The 20,206-nt window shown below is 34.4% G+C and overlaps 1 protein-coding gene across 1 annotated transcript in view; it reads right to left on the bottom strand.

The window, feature by feature from the left end:
- Positions 1-20,206, bottom strand: part of LOC308632566 (uncharacterized protein) — a 540,150-nt gene that overhangs the window by 22,793 nt on the left and 497,151 nt on the right. Inside the window, exon 5 of the mRNA XM_081264770.1 lies at positions 16,304-16,415. The gene's annotated coding sequence lies outside the window, so the exon portion shown is untranslated. The remainder of the gene's footprint in view (positions 1-16,303; positions 16,416-20,206) is intronic.

Genomic DNA, 20,206 nt, shown 5'->3' on the forward strand with positions numbered 1-20,206 from the left:
GGTGGTGGAGTTTGGGTTTCCTTTGCCTGTTAATGGGCTGGCTGGGAAATAAAGCTAAGAAAGAGAAAATGGCGAAGAAACCACAGTATATAGGAAGTAATTTTAGAAAGCAGGGATGGGACAGCTCTTTGATCTTAGGGACCAATTTTCCACACTGGAAAGAAAGAGTGAGAGCCCACATTTGCTTTATTTATATGGGGGAAACATCAAAGGTTTTTCATAGAATGTTCTTCACCAATTAAGGTAGAAGGTAGGCTGTCCTGTTATGCACAACTCCAGAGCTAAGAAAGGGATCTCCCTAGCCAAGGGAAGACAGAGGTCATGTGCAATGAGTAATCCATTGAGTGGAATGAGCCACAAAATAGTTTGCTGTGCCCAAACTCAACCTCCCTGGTTCAAGACTGAGTATAAACTCAAATAATTCACAGGTGGCATCCCACAACCTACCGTGCTACAAGAGTAAATTAGTCAATGTATGAAGGGTGCTTTTCCTATGCTGGAACATAGCAGATAGCAGATGCATACACACACACACACACACACACAAATATATATATATATATATATATATATATATATATAATATTTTGAATATATATATATATATAATATTTTGAATATATATATATATATATATATATATATATATATATATATATTCATTCTCTATGGAATAGTATGGAACTCCTCAAAGAATATAAATCATGCTTTGACCTAAAAAATGTTCACAATATATAGGTTTAAAAAACAGTCCTTTATTTACATTAGGTATGTCATATTTGCATTGTATGCCCAGCTATATATTATATACCACATCATTAACAAATACATATCAAACTATTAGCAATGATTATTTGAGGAAGCAGGGTTTGGTAGGTCAGGCAAAAAAAGCTAGATATGGAGGAGACTTTCATTTTCTACTTTATATTTTCTACCCTGGTGAAATATTTTTCAACATGTCTGTGCTGCTTTTATACACCAACAATGATCAATTCTTTCCTCTTAGAAAGAATATTAAAGACATACAAGTCTATGGAGGCAAAAACATGTTACTGATGTTGATCAAGATCTTCTCCATTTCAGATTAATTTTTTTAAAGAGTCAGTCCTATGCTTAAAGTTAGGTATAACTGAGATTCATAGATCCCTGCCTACTAATCTTTCAATCAAGAAAACAACTTTTAATAAATTACTTTTCAGTCCTAGAACCTGGATTCCCCATGACTTAATTATTGCTATTTAGTACTATTACAGGGTTAAAATAAGATTTAATAATGAACTAAGGGGATGGATGCCATTTTAAAATCATTTTTTAAAATTCGTCTCGATTTGAAAGTGAAGTAAGATATTGAGTTACAACACAAAGAGCAAGCTTATTTTGGAGCTAGAGGTTAATCCCAGGATTATGCACTTTAATAATTCTGAATGGAATTTCATCATTTCAAGTTAACTGCTTTTAGCACTTTTTCTCCAACAATCTCTCACTACAGCAATTCATTGAAATTTTATTACAGCCTACTTGGTGAGTCTCCTGCCAGATCTGGAAAACTAATGGAGACTCATCAATGTTCATTTAAACTGGAATGCAACTCTAAGAGAACCTGGACCATTGATGAAGGTGGAGAAAGAACAGATTGCACAAAGACACCTAGTGATTTTATTACCCTAAAAAATAGCAAGAAAAAGAAAAGAAAATCCTAGCTCTATGAAAACATTTCTGGCAGTAATCTTCTAGTTGCAAGTAGTTCACCATTCCCTTAGGAATATGAATTTATGCTGGACCTAGGCTGGTATTTATGGAATTCATGAAATCAGAGACCAGCTATCATCAGAATTACTTTTTATTTCAATAAAAAATTTGGTAAAAATCTTAAAAATTTCTCAGATGAATTTCTCTATTCTTGTTTAGAATAGAGCACATTTCAAAGCAAACACTATATTAGAAATATACCATGAAAATATTTTTTAATTAAAAATTGCTACTTTATATCTGAAGAAATGAAATGTTGTACTCTATTTAAAAAGATAATCAGAAGGACTAAATTAAGATAATGTGTTTAGAATTCTTGTAGTTCACCTTAATACAAGTTAACATAGTCACTAAGTTTTCCTACTTCAATTCAATCTCTATTTTTCTAAATATAATACAGAAATTTGATCAAAATACTTTATATAGTCATCTTTTGCTGATAGTCAAAATGTAAACCGAATCTTCTCACCACGTGTGTGATGACCCCTCCAGCCCAAACCATGAGCATCTTGCACCTGATCTTCTACAATACTCTTTGTTACTTCCCTCCCTCCCTCACTACTGGCTTCCTATGGTCTATTTCCATGGTGATCATATTAAAATTCAGATCTTATCATGGTACACTCTCTCCTGCACAAATAACTCCCCTTTCATTCCTAGTCACACTTAAAATAACCGAAAGACCACAGATAGCCTGTATTATTTGGCCAATCTATTTCTCTCTCCTTCCCTTGCAATGCTTTAGATGCACGATTCTTCACTGTGGTCCTGAAATACTCCCTTTACATTCTTTCCTACATAGAAAATTCAGCCCACAGGTATATCCACTGCTTACCAGCTCTCTTCATTTCATTCTCTATTTAAATACCAGAGTCCCATTCTGACCATTCTACACAAAATGAAAAGTGTCATTCTAATTTCATTACTGTCTGATGGTATATTGTACACAGTTGGTCCTGGATTCATGATGGTTTGTGTCATGATTTGGGGGACTTTACAAGTGCAAAAACAATGTGTATACATCAGAAACTTATAATTTTTAATTTTAGTCTTTTCCTGGGCTAGTGATATACTATATGATACTCTCTCATGATGTTGGGTAGCAGCAGAAGCCATAGCTCCTAGCTGGCCCTGTGATCATAAAGGTAGTGTGCTATGTTGCTACGCTAAGACATACAGTAGTTTACATGTATTAACTGCAGTTTTGACTTAATGATATTTTCAACTTATGACAAATTTATCAGGATGTATTTCTATCACAAATCAAGAGCATGCACATTTGTTTTAGGGTTTTTTATTGTATTTTTCTTGACGAAGATTGGAATTTTTATTGTAGTGAGAAAGAGTGTAAGTTTTGTCTGTTTTCACTACCAGACTTTTACAAAATAGTTTGTAATAAATTAATCAAGATTTGAAAAAATGATGTTATTTAATTTTGTAAAACATATGACCCTAATATCTTTAATATAATCCACAAACCCTTATTTCCAAAAACCAATATATTACTTTTATAACTTTTTCATATTCTTAACTTATGAAGCTCAGTGTTGGCCATTGGAAGCCATTATCTTTAATTTTTATGTTTAATGGGATACTCTTTAATAGAGAGTAAGACTTATCAGAAAATCTGAGTCATTCCTATTGTCCTATAAATATTCTACCTATTTAGGAAGCATCAGCATATCTCAGGGTTACAGCACATAGAAATAATAATATAGAAAAGAGTAAAATTCATTTTAACTTTTACATCTTGGGATTCTAGTTCTCATTTTTCCAAAATTCTGTGGCCCAAGAGAACTTAGGGCCTGGCATAATAATTATCTTTTCTAACTGACTTGGGCATTTTCAGGATGATATAAAAGCAAATGTTTTTAGCCTCACAGCCGTTAAAGTCTCTGAAGAAATGCAAAGGGAGAGGGAAGAGAGCTGGAGGGAGAGGTCAAGATGAAATCCAAGGTGGACTCTCTGGTGTGGGAAGGGGCTTTGGGCCCTGTTCCAGCCATGGATGAGTGATAGGGTGGGGTACAAAGCAAAACCATGTGCTCTGAGATAAGTTTGGGTTGCCTGGAACATAAGTCACTTATGTGACTTCACATAAGTATCACTTAACATAAGTCACTTATTCTGGACCATTAGTTCTAGAATACACCCCGGTGAATGACATATATTTTTGAAAACCCCACCACAAAGCATAAAGTGACCTCACAGAAGTTCCACAGAAATATAATGTGGCACAGAATACAGTAAACAAATGCAGGTTTCTCCATGCGCCCAAGTGGTACAACGTGTACCTGTGACTTGAGAGGTTAAATGTTTTCATTTGGGTAAATAATAAATTTTAATTTTAATACAACCAGAATTATCAATATTTTCTGACATATTTGGTTCTTTTTGAAACCTATTTTAAAATCATTTTCTAATCCAAGTCTGTAAGATATTTTTCTGTGTTTTCTTCTGAAGGCATTAGTGTTCTCCTTTGCACATTGAGATCTACTATGTAACTGGAAATTACTTCTTTGGAGGTCTATAATAGGGGTCAAATTTAACCTTTTTGTGTAGACTTCTAACAATTCCATAATTATTTATTATATTAATTAAAGAGAATGAAATACTTAAGATATTTAGTACTCTGTCAAAGTAAAGACTTCCTGAAACAGACATGAAACAAGAATAGATACACTGTTCTACTGGCTAAGCAAAGAACTGTGTTTGCAGAACCCAGATTCTCTGCACAAAGTGAAGTGCTAATCTTACATAAAGATTTGAGGAAGTATAGAATTTAATGATTAGCTGAGTCTTGAAATAGGAACACCAAACCTGATCTGTTGCTGGTTAGCTTATTTCAGCAATGAGGATACTGAAGGAGGCACATCATGAGAAGCTTAGAAACAGACTCATATTATTTTGGCTTGTGGATATGTCTTTATTCCTTGGATTAAGAGGAGAATAGGAACTTTTTATTCTGATTCCAAGGATGTAGGTTTATGTGATTTTCTATTTGTTTTTCTTGATCTAAGTTGTAGGAGTCCTCTCTTGGCTTATGCTTGAGTGATTAAGAAATCTTCTTATTCCTCGCATCCCCTTTGTTACTTTGGAATTTATACGTATAGGTATGTCTGTACACACACACACACACCACTCTGAGATTACAAAAACCTTCTTTGAATTTTCAGTTCTAATGTTATACTAAAGAACTCTCTAGCTATGATTGCATTACTCTTTGACTTGGTGAACTGTAGCTATGTACCTTAAATATGTATGTATATTTTACATGACATAATGTGTCTTCATTATTGCTCAATACACTCAATATTGATTCCGACCTCCTTATGTAGCCACAGCTTGCTGATTTCCTAAGTCTCTGACCTTCTTTTGTGATGAGAACATCTTATTCAGTGTGATTTTTACTAAAGACAAATTCTCTTTTTTGTTTTATTTTATTTTGGCCTGAAAATATCTTGGTTGCATCTTTATTGAGGCATATTTTTATGAGTATAAAGTATAAGCTAGATTTTCTTCTAGAACATTAAAGATAACATTTTATTGATTTTTTTGGCTTTATTACCTGTTTCTGTCAAAAAGTCAGAAGTGAGTCTAATTTTTCTTCACTTTAATGTAATCTCTCCATTCTCTCACTAAATTTAATATATTCTCTTTGTCTTTGATGCTTTGCAGTGTAGTTCTGAAGGGCTTAAAAGTGAATTTCTTTCTATTTATTTTGTTTGATTTTATGACGCTTCTTAAATCTCTGGGTTTTATGTATTTTATCATTTCAAAAAGTAGCCATTATTTAAAAATAGTCTGTTCTGTTCTAACATCTTCTCTTCTGGATCCTTCATTAGTATAAATTAAAATTTATTACTATATCCTTTTTGTTTGCTACCTCTCTCTTCTACATTTTCATTTGTCTCTATTTTTTATGCTACATGTATTTTTCTTAACTACATAATATTTCATTATTGTTATCTTCCATTGCCCTTATCCTATTTTTAAACACATCTATTGAGGTCTTAATTTTAACAAATTTTTCAGGATTCATGTTTTTGATGTATTATTCTAAAATATTGTTTTTCTTTTTCAATTCTGCTATTTTTTAAAGTTTTCATCTGTCTACTGAAATTACTATCTTGTCATTTCCCTCCTTAAATATATAAGCATAGTTATTTTAAACTCCCTTTCTCATAACTGAAATTTTAATTCCTTGATAGTCAACTTACAAATGAATCTGAATTTATCAGGTTCTATTTTTGTTGTATGCACCTGGTTTCCTTCATATTTTTTTCATGGCATTATATATCCAGTTATTCATTATTGCTGCCAGACATTGTATATTTAAAAAATGGATTAGAAATCATTTGAGGCTTAGAAAGATGGTATACTCCTCAAGAACAACTTCTTATGTGTTTTTCCAGGTTTCATGGGGTAGCTATAATCCAATTTCCAGTGTTAGGTGGCTTGGTGTTATGTTTTATTCTCTATGCTCTTACTGCTGATTCAGCCTAATTCCCAAGAAGTAGAACTACTCTGCCCCAAATACAACAATGAGTCTCTACCTGACCCTCTCCTACTTTTGAGAAGCTCAAGACTGTAGCTTTTGTTGGTCACACAAAACTGTCAAAGACTTTTCTAGCTTCTTGATGACTTATTCTGGAATTGGAGGATACCTCTAGGCAATGGTTTCCCTAGAATCTAGACTCACTACGGTCTCAGATTTGCTTATTCCCGCTGGTTTTGAATGGAGATTTTTTTCTCTGTTTTCTAATACTTCAAGCTAAATATTTGTTTTGTGTTAATATAATTGAAAATTAAGCAATTAGAAAGCAGAGATGTCTTTTCTCTGTTTTCTTATACTTCAAGCTAAATATTTGTTTTGTGTTAATATAATTGTTGAAGTTATCTAATTGTACTAGGCATTCAAAATTGCTCAGTCTTCGATTACTGAGAATCAAGAATGATGGTTTTAAATAAATACAGAAGCAGAGGCCAGAATTTTAGAACAGAGAGTGATGGTAAGACTGAGGATCACTGGTGATATACATCTCAATGCCAAGTTCACCTGAGGATTAGCAAAGAATAGAATAGCCCCTCAATATTACAAACCGATATCATGATGCATTGTAAGTCATCAAGGAACAAGAAGTAAAAAAAGAATAGCTCAAGTGACTGAAATAAACCTCATTTGTCTAAGTTTACTTGAATTGATTAATATTATGGGAAGGTGACTGCTATTGAACAATATTAAAGAGAAAATCAGGCTAGTCATTAAGAACAGTAGTGGACATATCTAAACACTAATTTATGCCTATTATATAGCCATATATACCTAATCCCAGGTATGACTTCTGTTGTGACTCAGAATTGACCATAGTATTTAGAATATGTTTAAAGCCTTTCTAGATGATTTTCTATCAAATTTAACCTTGCATAGATATTTTTACAAGTCCTTAATCTAATAAAGCTAGTATGAATTACTAGTCATTAACTCTTCTATATGTCAAGAATACATGTTAATAAATACACATAATATATATTAATCATAAATTGTATTAATTAAAGAGTACATAATGCAATTTATATAATATAGTAATATTACATTCTTGAATATGTCATAGAATACATAATATAAATGTCTAAACTCTTTTAAATACACTAGAGAGGCAATATAGCCTACATTCCTGGGTTCAAATCCTAGCTTTGCTTTTTATAACCTATGTGACCTTATAAGACTTACCTAATAATTGGATACCTCAGTTTCCTTGCCTCTAAAATTGGAACAATAATACCTACCTCTAAAGATTGCTATAACAACTGAATTTGTTCATGTCAATGTTTTAAACAGGGGCCTTGTGAGTATAAATTGTTTAATAAAATTCAGCTATCATTATCTTTGAAATTAAAAGAAATCATCAAGATTGATGTTACTGTTCTCCTTTCTCAAGAAGTAGACTCAATGAAGGTAAGAAACTTCTCCAAAGTTACAAATTAAGTGGAAGAACCTACAAGTAAACCTGAATTTATCAGGTTTTAAATTCCATGGTATATATACTTCATGATAATGACCCTGTTTTTATGTTACCTTATGGCCTCATTTGGCTGAGATCAAGACCAGAATATTGAATATATCAAATTCTTTCCCTCAACATACAAATCTCTCTGTATAATTTAATCCTTTCTCCTTGTCTCTTTATTTCCTTGACTAAATCATATGTCTTAGTTTTTACTTTCCTTCTTGATTGGATTCTCCCTGCCTATAAATAAACTTGTCCTCTCCATTCCAAAACAATTAAATAGACCATAAAGTATACATAAAATAAACTCTTTCACTCCTTCATGAAACACTCCTATTTCTCTTCTTTTTATATCCAGTCTTTTAAAAATTAATACCATTCGCTGCCCTGAAGCACTCATCCACTAGTAAATCCTTTGTGATGTAGCTTCTGTTCCCACCATGCGATGGAAACTGCTCTCTAAAGACTGAATTACCATGTCAGCTATTTTTGCTCCATCATCTGCCCTTGGCCTTCCTGAAGATTTTACAGTTAACATTTCCCTCTGGATCATTTCATTCATTTTTGTGGTCCTGGGCTATCCAAGATTCCCATCTAAGTCAATTATTTATGGTTGATTAAATTTTATGGAAATTTCTAATAGCACCTCTTCCTCTAACTGGTAGATTTTCTTCCAACGCTATGAACTGAGCATTTTTATTCTTTGATTTTGTGGTCACATCCACTCCTAAATCTTGACTATAAATTATGTATATGTTTCTAAATTCTTATTTTCAGACATGCAATTTGACCCAAGTCCAGGCACATGTTGAACTACTTAAGTACCTCGACCTCAACATAAAACATTTTAGTTTACAAACTATCATTAAGAAGTGAAAACAGAATCTAGGTTTTCTTCATCTGACAACATTCATTCTCACTTGTTCAACCTTGTCTTTCCATTTGTTACTCTGCTAAAATTGAGACTCACACTCCAAAGACATGAGCTAGAATATATTGTGGTGCGCATAAGAAGGTGCAAAAGACCAAGGGGACATTTCATGACTATTTATATTTTTAAATTTGCCAATTTTAAAGACATACTTTCTTTTCGATCCTGACATCAATATACAACTACAGGAGAAAAATAGTTGTTGCATTATTCTATTTCAAAATTTTCCATGACTATGCCCTGGAAGGATGTTCCGCTATTTTTCCTATTCCAATAAGTGGTATGCTGTTAGATAGTTAACAACAGGTTCTTACCAGGTACACTGGCATATCCTTTTAACTCCAGCGACTTAGGAGGCTGGGCAGGAGGATCACAAGTTTGAGGCCAGCCTCCGGAACTTAGCCAAGCCCTAAGCAAATTAGGGAGAGTTTATCACAAAGGAAAAAAATAAAAGGGCTGGGAAGAAATATCTTAAATATACCAACTAAATGGTAAAGCACTCCTAGATTCAATCCCAGATACCAAAATACAAATCAACAAGTAAACAATAGGCTCTCCAGAGGTTGTACAGGGAGGGGAGCTCTGATTTATGGCATATTTGTTGAATTGTTATATAAGAATATCCTCAATGATAATAGCATTATTTGGAAAGGTGAACAGTGAAGTTCTTGGCCAATTAATGAATTATTCAAAAATTTATTAAGCACTTCTTTACCTGCATAAACTTGGAATGCTGAGGACACATGTAAGGAACGCAGACTAGACATTATTCTAAGAAGCTCGTATTCATGTCAGGAAGCACAGAACAACTAATAAACAGCGACAAGAATAAACAAAGTAGTTTCTCATAATAAGCTTGGCAATGTAGGAAATAAATAGAATTTAAAATCAAAGAGTAAAAGTGGCTTATAGCTAACATAATGGTTTTTATTTTCTCTTCAATTTTCTTAGCTGTAAAGGTATAATTTAGTGACGACCCAAAGACCTAACTTACTTTGTATAACTATGGAATCCACTCTTTGTTACTTTTTCTTTGAAGTTTGATGCCATTTTCAATACTTTCAGAATTCAACTGACAAAAATACAAAACGGTGAGATTTTATGGTATAGACAGTTTTTTATATATATATATATATATATATATATATATATATATATATTTCTCTCACACACACACACACACACACACACACACACACACACATATATATATATATATATATATATATATATATATATATATATATATTCATTCCACTACCACCCTTTCTGCAAGAAGTGCCAGAGGAAAAGGATGTTGTCAGAGGCTTAAGATCACTGACCTTTAATATTAAAAGGAAATGAAAGGTGGTCAGATGTGAAGCAAGACATTACTTTCATAGTCTGAGGTCCCCTTAGGCTTTCTGTTTATTTGTTTGCCTTTAAAAAAAATTGTGAAACTATTTGCAGGAATATCCATTATACCATTGACAAGACTGGAATAAGTAATAGAAACATAATTTATCATTAAGCAGCATTTAGCAATTATGTTGAAACAACTGCCAATTAGCTTCCACATAATATCATCCCAGAGAAATGATTATAGTCTTTAGTTCTTGATCTAAGAACTAAATATACAAATATTGAAATAGTTACTTATTCAAAGGATAAGCATTTACAAGTGTATGAGATCTCGGTTGTGGGTTGTGTTTATGCTCGATTTCACAGATATTTTCCATTATGACTTAAAAGGGGTGGTTATGACAACATTTTCTTATTTAGATAGCTACATTTTCAACAGCTTTCTTTGGACCTCAGATCTACTTCAGGCAAGTGGCTAGGGAATGTAACTGCATACATTATTATTTTCATTACCACATTATTCATTTATACAGCATCTCTCTATCTCAAGGACCTTAAGGTGATTTATAAACATTAATTGCCAAATATCCATAGTACTCCTTTGAGATATGTAAACCTGAAGTTGTGCTAATTAAAACTTATAATCAAATCTCCACTGTATACACACTCACAACATTTACAATATACCCTGTCCAGACTCTGGAAGTGTATCTATTCAAGATAACAGGCAGTGAGCTGTTTGACTAACACGACAGCAGAGCCCATGACATGTGAGAATCTGACCCTTTTAAATTACTTTTTGGTCTAGTGGATTTCAGGTAGGGCTGTGAGCATGCTTAACAGGAGCTCTACCACTGAGCTAAACTAAAGTGTTTCACCTACATGGAAAAACAAAAGTAAGATCATTTTAAAGTTAAGTCAGTGAAAAAATATGACTTTACCAATAAAAAGATTTAAAATGGAAGCAAAAGAATAATGAGAGGGTTATAAAACTAAGCCCATGAAAACTGTGGAAATACCAACACAATTCTAACTCCAGGCTTGCCTCTTTCTGGGATGGAAGGAAGATTTCACCTCAGTCATTAGTGAGATTCCTCTTCCAGTGTCATCTTGAAGTAGAATCTCCACTGATGTGATATTCAAGGAATGGGTCTCTATATCCCAACTCCCTGAAGGATCCTTGTCATCCTCACTGATGTGATTCGTTGCAACCTGGTGACTCTGTTCTTCTGTGTCATGTGCCTAGCCTCTGCCTCTCTGATCATACCATGAAGTCCACCCCTCTATGTTCTGACCATTTCATTGGGGAACTTCCATGGAGAACATAAATAAAACCAAAATCTGATTTTAAAAAATTTTATGAAACCCTAGTGAGACATAATAAATATTTTAAAAATTAGCAGACTCAAAGAACCAATATCAAGATTAAAATGGAAACATCATGATAGATATCACATTAGGAAAGATAATATGATTATAAAATACTTTCATTGACAAGCAAAATTTTGGATGAGAAAAATATTTCTTAGCATAATTTATAAAACCAATAAAAATAGAAAAGCCAATGCATACCTTTAACTATTAAAGGCATTGACTTACTAATTTCAAAGAAGTTAAGGAAGTGAAGCAGGTCACCTACTTCAGGTCAGTCTATTGATAAATAGACTGGCTTTTCCCCTGGCTTTTTCTTTCTGTAAGAATGTTAGACTACATTACCATTCCCCAAACAAAACTCCAGACTGATAATTTTTCACCAGCAAATTCTGCCAAATGAAAAAGGAATGACACCGATGTTACATACACTCTTGCAAGAATGCAAAAGTTTAATAGTCTTCAGTTCTTTATAAGGCCTTCATAATCCTGATACTAAGCCCCAAAAAGAACAGGACAAGAAAGAAAAAATATAGCCCAACTTGTTCATGAACATAGATACAAAAAATCTAAATGAACTATTAGCAAAACTATTTCAATAAAAAAAACACACTATATCAAGATCAAGTAACATTTCTTTCAGAAATGCAATGCTAACAGTCATCTATGTATTCTGCCCATTTAACAATGAAGAAAAATCATGTTATCATCTCAACAGACACAGAGAAAAAAAACTTTAATGAAATTTAATGCTGATCCATGATTTAAAAAGAGAGTCCCAGCAAATTGGGAATGGAACATTTTAAAATCTTTAGGGTTTTTATTAAAAATCCATAGCAAATATTTCATAGTGAATAGCTGTACTTTCTATGTGAGATTAGGAATAAGACAAAAATATCTGCTCTCACAACTTGAATTCATGATTTTTAAAAGAAGCTGGGCACCAAAGATACACACAGATACACATACATACATACATACACACACACACACACACACACACACACACACACACTCACTCACAAACAATCATACCATAGTAGTTGCCTTCAACTAATATAAAGTTATTAATTAAAAGTAAATATGATTGGGTCTTGCTTATTTCAAAAGTATGTATCTATAGATATAACAGCAGTAAAGACAGTGTGATGCCTGGGATAATATTCACCAAAACATCTTAACACATTTAGAAGAGAATCAAAGTTTAGGCAAAAAAGACAGAGAGAAAGTAAGAATGAAAAAGAAAAAAAAAAAAAGAATGCACATGCAATTGGCAGAATTCTAATCAGATATAGGTGAATTGTGTGTGGCATGTGGCCCATGGCTGGCCTTGTCACCAGAGGAATGCTTTCATGGATATTTCATTTCCTGGTCCCATTGGGAAGCTCAATATGAGAGAGGCCTTCTTAACTCATAAATGGTTACCTTACTTGGTTTCCCGCCAAAAAGTAGAAACCTGAGAAAAAGAGCAACTTGGCTCCACTAACTGTTAGAGGTTCAGCTCCCTCCAAGCTTCTCACTCTGAAATCATGAGAAAGTTACTTATCTCCTTGGGCCTTACTTTCCTCATCTGTGAAATGTGGATATTAACCGTAGTTAACTCAGAGAGTTGATGTTAAGATAAGCGTTAACATATGTGAAGCATTCTGAACCTCACTTGGTATGTTCCATAGTTTGGATCTTGACTGTCCCCCAAAGGCTCATGTGTTAAAGATGTGGGCCTAGGGTGGTGCTATTGCAAGATGGTGGGACCTTCAGGAGGTTGGGCCTGGTGGGAGGCCCTCAGGTCAATGAGGTATACCCTTGAAGAAGACTCTTTCTCTTTGCCCTCTGGCTCAGGATGTAAGTGGTTTGTCTCTACTACATGCTCCTGCCATAAAGTGCTGCCTCACCACAGGCCCAAAGCAACAGAGCCAAACCAGTCATAGAGTGGAACCTCTAAAAAATTGATTCCCTCAGGTATTTTTTGTTGGAAACTGACTAACATAGTAAGTGGTAAGTACTTAGTAGATGTTACCTGTTATTGTGGCAATTCAATCATTTAAGCCCACTAGAAGGTAAATTACCCTGTGGTTCCTAAGCAACAATTATTTCAGAATATAATCAGTAGATGAGGTTATTTGTTCTTGGGAGGCAGGCCAAGTAGAACATTGGTTCGGCAATCCAGGTTGTGCCAAGCCAAGTAGAAGGTGATTGCTTCTCATTTTTGCCTCCCTAGCTGAAGCTCAAGTTATCAAGTCTTACCTGCTGATTTTCCCTTCTCACAATCTTCCATCTCAGGCAAAGAGCAGATGAAACAAAAGATCTTTCTCTTTCTTTTACTCACATTTTCAGACACACACATTTATGCAAGATTTGGAATGCGAAATTTACATACAAGCTGTTCGGGTGTATCTCCCTACACACTCTCAAAACAGTCTTAGAATCACAACTCTGCCTTGGTCACTCATAGGATTTATTTTTCCCATTTTCATTTAGAATCTCAACCTAAAGTGCTGAATTTAGAAAAAACAAAAACAACATGTTTTTCAAGGAAAACTAAAAGGTGCCTTCACTTTATTTTCAGATGGATCTTAAAGAATACATTCAGTTAGATTTTTCATTCCCAAAACTCAAAAGGGACAGACTATTCCAAATAAATTCAAGTGTCAATCCTTTGTAAAGCTAAAAGTACTTTACTTTCACTGTGTGAATAACAATAATGAAACACAACAAAACTTTAGCTAGTACCAAGTTTCAACTAGGACTGTAAGAGAGATTCTTCAGGATCCTTCTTAGACAGATGCATTTCATTTTTCAAATATTCCCTCGCCCCAAGAAGCTGAAGAATTTGGATGTTGATTTTAATCTGAGCATCTGTTCTTTGGATGCTTATTAGTTGTAAGTCCTTGAGGAGATTGACAGTGACTGCTTGAGGAACCTACTATGGTAGCTGTGTACATGGAAGGAGCTGGAAGCAGATCACTTCTGCTACCCTACACTGATGGCCACTAGGCTGTTGCTCTTTGTGTCATTTAGTGGCATTCTGAAGTCCTTGGAGATGGAGGAGTGGTTAAAAAGTAATTGTTATGTGAAACCAACATCTGAAAGTAAATTCCCAGGTTTGGGGCAAATAAAGGAAGGTGGTGGAGACCCATCAGTATTTTTCTCCAGGTGTTATTCACTATCTGCTCACTCACCACTTCAGTAAGTTCTATAGTAACTGAGAAAGAGACAGTTGCCCCGTTGGCTCCTTTGGCCCTAACATACTGTGCAGGAAAGGTAAGCCAGGTTTAATGTGATTTTTTGGTGAGAACGAGTCCCAATTAAAATGCAGTGATAGAATGCATATGCCTTCCCCACTGTTGTTCTTTGCAATGATTTTTTTAGAGTGAATTTGTCAACCCCAGTAAAAATAAAAACAAAGCACATTATCTCACAAATGGGAACAAAGAATGTGTGGTACGAAAAAGTACTTTCTTTAGCATTCTTATTTACATGTTTAAATGGACTCCCAGGCATATTTACTTACAATATGCTACATCCTTTGTCTCCTTTTATTATGTTTCTTTCCTTAGTCACGGCATTCTATTAATTCATAGAAGTATAAATATTTTTCCAGTGCAAGACTTTAGAAAAATTGATAATTATTATAATTAAATCACTTATAAAATTATTCATGTGAATGTTAATCTTATAAGTGATATAAAAATGTGTCTATCATAGCTATATGTATGTAGATATAATCTCTCTTCCATAAAACATGGTAGCTAATATGCATCTTGGATGCTATCTTTGACTCAGGTTGGAGAAAAATCCAGTCAGTAGAAAAATATCTTGGAAGTACTGCCAGGCCTCATTTGGCAACAATAGCAGTGTGTGACAGCACTTAATGAAATATCATATCTTTTCAATTAAAATTTTATATACTAGAGGTTTACTTAAATTACAACAAATAATTTTCAAGTCTAGGGCTTAGTGAGGCATCAGAGAATGAATTGAACACTATTTTGAAGCATTCATGTGAACACTTCACAATTATTTTTCATTATTAAAAAAAAACTTTTCCCCAAAATAATAAATATTGAGAGAAATGACTGTTTTATAACCCAGCATCTATTTTTATTTTAAATGATTTATCCATTTCTGAAAAGCCAAAAGAAAATTAAACTTCATCTAAAGTCCTATTCATGCTTTCCAAACCAGAATTAATAGCCTGTCATTTTACTTACACAATGCTTTCAACTCTGTGATTATGGAACAGCAGTTTTCTGATTTGTTTCTTCCAGTGTGGGCAGCTGATTTTATACTATGGTTAGAGGATATTTGTCTGGCAGGAGAGTTATCACTAGTGCATTGTGGGATATTTTGGCCCAGAATCCTTGCCAGTGGTTCTGTCTTAGAATAAGTAAAGCAGCAAAATATACTTAGCACCTCCTTCTTTGAGTTGCAATTATAAAAGCAGCAGACATGCACGTTATAAAAGATTGATTAAATGCTACAAACAATCCTCTTAGATGGAATTGGTAGGTGCCAGATTGTCATTAGGAAATTGTCCAGAACAGGAAAAGGCATTTATAGATGAAAAGAGTACTTTGTATTTATTTTATTATGTTAGAGCATGTGTATATATGACAGGCTAATGGCTCTAGAAATTATCAAATTAGTAGATTTTGCATCTGCTGATTTTTCTATTTCTCAGTCTCAGAGCTAATTTATTTAACTACCTTCTCATTAGGAATTCCTAGCAAATAATATCACCATTTAATTAAATAGGCTTTTTATGTGTGGCAAAACTCTTCAACATCTTTATCTTATTATTTCATCTTCATAATACTTTTGGTAAACTTAGAATGATGCTATTTTACCACTAAAGAAACTAAACTCAGAAATAAGTATTCAGCTTACCTCTAGTGAACATTACCTTTTAAAAAGCTGGGACTGCATAGAATTTCCTCATTCCTTGTGGGGTGTTCTTTCTACCCCATCCTGTGGCCACTTCAAAGGATCTTTTTTCATGAACTGTGAAATGGGCCCTGAAGACCAAAATAAAGAAAACAATTATTCATTTTACAGCATTTGACATGAATGGCTTTGTGTGCCAAGGGCTCCAAATAATACAGATGTGTACCAACTGTCAAATATTTAAATTATTATAGTAAGAAGAAGTATCAAAAATAGCTAGCTAGTTGTTGCTAAAGAGTAGTCAGTAGCATTTGTCTAGGTTGCTAATATAACACAATACCACAGATTGAGTAAATTTTAAAGAAAATAGATTTATTTTGTCTCATGGAGGTCCAAAGGTATGGAGGCCATGTCTGGTGATGGCCATCTTGCTGGAAATCTCAGGTCAGTGCAGGTCATCCATCATAGAGCAAGAGATGAGGAGCACAAGCATGTTTCTCTTGTGGCCCCCCTGTCTCCTTCAAAGCCATCAGTATTCAGTTGAGGGGGCTCCACTCTTATGACCTTACCTAATCCTTGTCACCTACCAAAGACCTAGCTCTGAATTCATAGGTTAAGTTTCCACCTTTTTAATGCTTCATGATGGGGATTAAACACCAATATGAGTTTCAGATAGGACAAGCCATAGTCAAACCATAGCACCCTCTGATGGACTAGTGTAGACATAGTCACAGAGAAGAGTTCAGGATATCAAGGCTGGAATGTTGGTGTTAACTTCCTCTTTGGCTATATTAACTGGGTCACTGAGAAACTGGCACTGTCCTTCATTCCCAGGCCACTTCTTCACCTGCATGTCACCCAGCTCCTCATCTCTCCCACCTGTCTTTCCACACCTGTACTTATTAAGAACAGTGAAGAGGGGTAGAGGAAGTGCTTTGTTATTATCTCTGTTTTCCCCTACTAAAAAATAAGAAATACCCATAAGCACTTATACCCATAAGCACTTATCCATGTCCTGTGTGTTGACATCTATTATCTTATTTAATCATGGAATCTTTGTGGATTAGGATAAAAAAAGATAAAAGCCACCTTTGAAAGACAGAGACAATTTCAGTCTGGCAAGGTGAAGGTCCCACAGCTCATGAGAGGCAGGTCAAACCTAATAATTCAGATTTCTTGACTCCAAATTCAGCACTCTTTGAAAGACGTCTATGAGAGTGAAGAAAACAGAAACTTGTTTTTTTTTTTTTTCACTTTTTATGACTTCTCAAAATAGCCAATTATGAGCTGATGGCCCCAGGAACATTGCAAAAGTAGTTCCAGTCTCTCTCTCAGGTGGACACAAGGGAATTGCTGTGGTCGTTCATCCATTTTCTTATTTTTCAACTAAGATTGCAACAGGTGGTCTCTGTCCATCAGGAAAATGAAAGTATCAGGACAAGCCATGCAGGAAAGCAAATTTTGTGTTTACTGAAGATCATACAATTTGAACAGCCCTATTAAAAATAATTAAATGTTAAATACATAATCATTAAACAAATATTTATTCAAAATGATTTTTAGAAGTCCCAAACCTGTTAAAATTTTAACAAAACTGACAAATTACAAAATCAAAAAAAAAAACCTAACACATTTTACTTTTGTACTGACACATGTCTAAATACGATTTTCCTACATCTCTAGCTGCATAGTCTTTGATTGCCTCTTCACAGAACAAGGTTTACTTTACATAATTTTCAATAAAGAAGCCAAAAAAGTTGATTCCGTCTCCCCCACACACACACACATACACACATGCTTCTTTTCCCCACCCACCAACTTGGGAGCCAAACTTCATGAGGCACATCTGTGTGGTAAAAGAAACCTGGCCTCAATCTTCGGCTCAGCATAACACAGTGCTACAGGAAGGAGTCTGTCCACCACGTGAGTTAAATCAAGGTTAGTTAGTGTTCCCTAGAAGAAGAGCTCAGAATCACCAGCCTAGGAGTTACCCTTCTGGGTAACCATCTAGCCAGAACCAAACTGGGAATGCAAAATATACAAAGCATGTAGTCACATTGAAAAGTGATCAGGGAGTTGGCAAAACCCTAGGAGAAGCTGTGACTGATATGGTTCCTTCCTAGCCTGAGGTGTGGCCAGGGAAGGTTTTCCCTACAGGCACAGAATGAAAGAAATTCTGCTCTCTGGAGAAGTTCTAATAAGACTCTGATTGAGCTTCATCTTCATTCATTCCTTTAGTGAATACACACACACACACAGGGTGAGCAGGTGAGGGGAAACGAGGGAGAAAGAGAATACCTGGATGTGCAGGCACTACTAAGCATTGGAAATATAAGCACCTAGTCTATACTGCCTTAGAGCTCATATTTCCCTGCTGAAGAGGGAATTTTTATTCCTTAATGAGCTACAAGATCCCAGGATGGGAAAAGAGAATTCCCTAGGAAACCCTGGACAATTGTTTGCTCAGGGTATGTATAGAACTATTGATTTGCCACTATAGGTAGATGCATCAGGAACATTGCTTAATTCTTATGGTCACAGGAATTAGCACTATGTAGACACATTTCACTCTCCACATCTGGCATCCTACACTTGTAATCCAAATGAACTCTCTGTAGCCACATAAAATTACAGAAGCAATTTAAAACAGAAAAAGAAACATCTCACAGGAACTGTCTCTGACAGGGATAAGCTGACCTACCCTATTATTTTTAAATCCCTATCAGAACAGAAAAGTTTTAGATGTCAAAAATGCCTTCAGAAGATTGTATCCCATCACCCATGTTACATGGCACATTTGGGGGCACATTTTCATCACTACGCATTGTGTCTGTTGCAAACACTGGAAACTACAAACAAGACCTTCATTTTAAAATCTCATTTTCTAGCATCTAATTATCCTCCCAAAGCTATAATCCTTTGTTTGTGAAATCATAATTTATTCCTATGGAAATATGATTGTGACTTCAGGTAAAGGAACAAACAGGAAAACTAAATGAAACTGTTAAAGGTATCCTTTTTCATGCAAATCTCCCCAGCAATAAAATAAGAATTAAGAAAATAGAGCATGCATAATGAGTTGGTAAAATTGTGGCTAAATATACTGTTTCTAAAATTTTCTCAGCACCAGGTGCTTGAAAGTACACAGCTTATTTAGGCTTTCTGCAAGTGTTACCTCTACAAGTCTTTTTTTTTTTTTTTTCCCTACTTTGATTTGGGGATACTTTCAATATTTTGCAGAATTTTTACCTCACTTTATTTTAAAATTTCACTTTCCCTGTAAATATTTTTAACTTTTTCAAACTCTAAGTTCATCCAAATGGGTAATATTTCTGCCAGACACCTCTAGTTTCAGTTTCTCAGGAGGCTGATGTGGGAGGTTTCACTTTAGCCTAGGACAAGATCATAGTAAGACAACCTCTTAAAAAAAATGCTAAAGTACATATTTATATCAGCAGCTTTTTAAGGATGAACTAAAAATTGCTTTGTAGGTCACTGACTTTCTAACATTGTATATTTAAAACAGCAAAAGTGTCTTTTTAGAACTTCACTTATAATAAATCTATCAAGAGTTGTTGACTGATTTTTTTAATTTAAGTTTTCCCTAAATTCCTTTGGTTGCATTATCATATCTAATGGTAGGTCTCTTCTAAGTTCTTATTGTTGGCCCTACTTTATTTTTATTTTTTAAATTATAATTGGACACAATACCTTTATTTTGTTTATTTTTATGTGGGGCTGAGGATCGAACCCAGGGCCTCGCAATGTGCCAGCGAGCACTCTACCACTGAGCCACAACCCCAGTCCCCTACTTAATTTTTTTAAACTTTTCATCTACCTAACTTCTTGACCCTTTCTACTCTTATGTGGAAAGATGCAATTCCACCTGTTTCCAAGGTCTCTCAAATTTTCTCATGGATAA

The sequence above is a fragment of the Spermophilus citellus genome, assembly GCF_964194105.1.
Source record: "Spermophilus citellus genome assembly, chromosome: 13".
NCBI classification, from domain to species: Eukaryota; Metazoa; Chordata; class Mammalia; order Rodentia; family Sciuridae; genus Spermophilus; species Spermophilus citellus.